We start from the raw sequence: 3,760 nt of genomic DNA, 5'->3' as shown, positions 1-3,760 counted from the left end.
TACATTTATTAGTTAGAAATATATTCGCCGACGCATTGTTTTAATGCGTAGCATTAGTCAGCTAATGAACATCGTATACAGAATGTGTACACAGTGTCCGCAGTAGTTGTGTACATGTGTTTTATTTTAGCTACAATACCACAATTCTTATATCAGTGGAAACCTTATGTCTAGTATAATTGCACTACGTTATTATAGATACTAATATTGAATAGTTAATTAATTGATTGTGATTAAAAAATCAACTGCAGGCTAATTCATATTGCAAGAAAGGCCCAGAGCGCCATTTTTCGGTACAGTGCAGCAGTCGACCGTGGAGCAGGCCGCGCAAGTAGTGTCAAGGCGAATGGTGTGCGGTCGTGGGTTGCAACAGCCGAACGCATATTAAAGCGCAAAAGGTGAAGTCCAGATAAGACGACTGCGCCTTTTTCGAAAAATCAAAGGTACGCTTGCACGAATTCGACAAGACCAGGAGGGATAGGAACGTCGCAGAAGAGAGTGGCTTGCACATCTACAGACATTGCACAGCAGTCTGGACTAACAACAAGTGTGTTCACGTCATTTCATGTCAAGTACGTAAACGATTATTGATGTATTGCAGCCCGTACGTCGCACTGGTCAATGTGGTTACTTTTTCACAGCCACTCGTCTTGCGGTTTAAGTCGGGAGCGGCTCTGCAGTTGCTTTGTTTTAATGGGTGCACCTGAAATGTACATATGATGCACGAATTGCTGCAGGAGCTCACAATTCTAGCTTCACGTGTTCATTTTGTAGGTCGGCCGTCTAAAATTTTCGATAACTGCAAACCTGATTCAGCTCCATCGTTTCACCTGGGGTGCACGCATAAAAACAAAGCAATTGTGGTGCCGCTCGCGACTTAAACCGCAAAACGCGCGGATGCCAAAAAGTAAAGAAATGGACAAGTGCGACGTACGGGCTGCTGTACATACATCGATAATCGTTTACGTACCTGACACGAAATGACGTGCACACACTTGGACACACTTTGTCCGGAGTGCTGTGAATGCCACGTCTGTTGATGCATGCAAGCCACTCTCGTCTGCGACGTTCCATCGCTCCTGGTCTTGTCGCATTCGTGCATGCGTACCTTTGGTATTTTCAAAAACGCGCAATCGTCTTGTCTGGACGGTACCTTTTACGCTTTAATATGCGTGCGGCAGTTACAGCCCACGACCACACAGTAAACCATCCTTTTGGTACTATTTGCGCGGTCTGCTCCGCGGTCGACTGCTGCACTGTACAGGAAAATGGCGAATTTCCTCAGATTACCCAGAATGCAGAGCGCCTTGAGCGTTCGTGCTAGCTAGTGCAAGCTCCCTATGATAGGAGAGATAACCTGCAAGGTATATATACAATGGTAGCGAAGGCTGGGCCCAAAAACGGTCCAGCGCGACAGCAGCACAGCCACTTTGGGGGGGCCAAAACACTTAGATAATGAAATTCAAAAGCACAAATAAAAACGCTATAAAACAACATAAAGAAATACACATTTTAATGCCACGTTTTATAAAATAGGTAAACTATTTTAGCAAAACATTACTCCCCATTTTTAATTTTTTGCAACGTTCTTGTTACGCCCCCTGTTGATGAGTGTGCGGTGCATTTGCAGCTTGACTTTGCAGGCCTTGTTTCGGCACCCAGCCACAGTGGCCGCGGGAGCTCACGAAGCGGTTTCTTATCGCCAGTCTCGAAGTGCCCCTTTTGCGAAGTTTTCGTCGTCCTTGCGCGTCGCGTCTCTGTCACCGTTTTGTAAAATTTGCACCCCGCCGCACCGCTGCGGCAGTTTTCTCGGTTTTTGTCGTTTCCTTCGACGTGCGGCCAGTGCGAAGTCTTTTTCCGTCTTTGCACGCTTCGCGCTGTTCTTTTGAAGCGCTTAGTGCTTTATTTCAAGAGGAGCTTGCGGCGTGTGAAGAAACGATGCGCCGTGGCACATTGCGACAGCATGGACAGTGGCGTCGGTGTCAAGCTACACCGCTTCCAGCTGGACTTTCACAGGTGAGCTCTTGTCAGTGTCGTCTGCTACAAGGCGTCTGCTCTAGGTATGTTCCGAATGCTTTCGTTGGGCTGTTTCTTCTGTTTCTGTTTCTTTGGGCTTCTGTTTCTGTAACCAGTTCGTGCGCACGTGGCTTCATTTTTTCGGTGATATTTATGTAATACACTACAGGGCACACACTTTAAGTGCTGAGCTGTGCGAAGGAGGCCCACCAGGCCCACCATTTGTCTGATTTATGGTGAGTTTCATGCAGCCGGCTATCACCAGCGTTAACTTGATACCGGGCTCTCAGGAGCAACCACGCGCATGCCACTGACCGGAAGGCCAATTTAAAACCAATTGTGCTGCCTGACAAGTCTGAGCACAACACTGTATAGTTTTCCAACACCGCGAAGCCAATTTCACCCTCGCAACTGGTAGTATCAAAATTCAGCCACGTGTATATGCGCGGCCTTGAGGGTGCTTTAACTGAATTCACTCAGGAGTTACTGCCTGTCTTCTTATTGCTATCCTGCATATGCATGACCGTTAGGGTAACTTTAAACGCACTTCATTCTCGTCAATCTTAACCATAGAAAAGTATAGCTACCCGCATGCCATGAGGACGAGCGTACGTAACCGCACTCTTAGGCGCTGAGAGCTTGGGGCGAGCATTTACTACCATAGTTCAGAGATAATGGAAATATAATGTACTGCAGTTAGCATTGACAGGAATAATGACGCATTGGCGTTTGGAGTATGCAGTATTCCTTACGGCGCAATTGTGAATAACGTGCACGTTGCATCACGTCCAGGTGCCGAGCGTGAGCGTGGGTGCTACCACAACGTCAGCCTGGAGAAGAAGACACCATGGCAGCTGCGAGACTTGCGAGGTTTTTTTTTTCAAGCACTTCGAACCGTCTGCGTCTCTGTCGTCAAAAAAGCTGCGACCCGTGTTGATGCGCCTACTTATGTCATGTCATGTTTGCCTCAATTGAAGCAGCACTGTCTTCTATGCTTTTCAATTTCCTACCTGGCAACGTTCGTGGAACTGCAGGGCATTTTTTCTATCCGCACTGTGACCATTAAGATGAATAGCCAGCTTAAAGAAACTACTGCTTGAGCTGCCTGTGACGTGTATTTTTTGTTGGTGTGCTTTATCACTGTATTTGTTTGGTTGCTGTAATAAAGCATGAATATGAAAACCATACTTGCCGTACACTGTATTGCAAACTGTGCACTTGAGCCTGTGCTTTGTGCATCATACCTTGTACTCAAAAGTACTAGCACCAGTATTTCCACAAAGGTTTCCCCTACGAATCATGCATGATTGCATTCTTAGCCAGCCAAGATAAGCCAGCGTCTGAAAGTGTTGCTGCCTTTCTATGCTGCCTTCTTTGCCAGTAACTTTCATTGGGTTCCGAATTGCACATTACTAAGGCCATAACTAGCAGGAACTCGAGCACATTTGACTGGAAAAGGTTGGTGCGCACTGAAAGGCAACCTTCATGTGATACCGGCTTGAAAAGGCGGGTTCTATAAAAAGACCACTTTAAAATTCGCGCTAAAAACATACGTATGCGTGACGTCATTCAACGTCACTCATACGTATTTGCCCCCCAATATGGCGGTGCCCATGAGCCGCCATTTTTTGGACCAATGGGAGCCTATGGAACCTTCGCTACCATTGTATATCTATCTTGTAACCTGGGCCAGGGGGCGCTGCGCCGCTGTGTGCTTCAGCGCCCTCCATGGAGACCTCGGCAA

At 46.9% G+C, this 3,760-nt stretch overlaps 1 long non-coding RNA gene across 1 annotated transcript; it reads left to right on the top strand.

Moving 5' to 3' along the window:
- The first annotated feature begins 1,531 nt into the window (after positions 1-1,531).
- Positions 1,532-2,900, top strand: LOC146187596 (uncharacterized). Its single transcript, XR_014707136.1, has 2 exons — positions 1,532-2,016; positions 2,809-2,900. It is a non-coding gene; the product is annotated as an uncharacterized LOC146187596 (long non-coding RNA).
- Positions 2,901-3,760: the final 860 nt, after the last annotated feature.

The sequence above is a fragment of the Amblyomma maculatum genome, chromosome 5 (assembly GCF_055883805.1).
Source record: "Amblyomma maculatum isolate TAMU_Amacu chromosome 5, ASM5588380v1, whole genome shotgun sequence".
Lineage (NCBI taxonomy): Eukaryota > Metazoa > Arthropoda > Arachnida > Ixodida > Ixodidae > Amblyomma > Amblyomma maculatum.
Note: the sequence above shows the minus strand (reverse complement) of the source record. Positions and strands in the feature narration are given on the sequence as shown.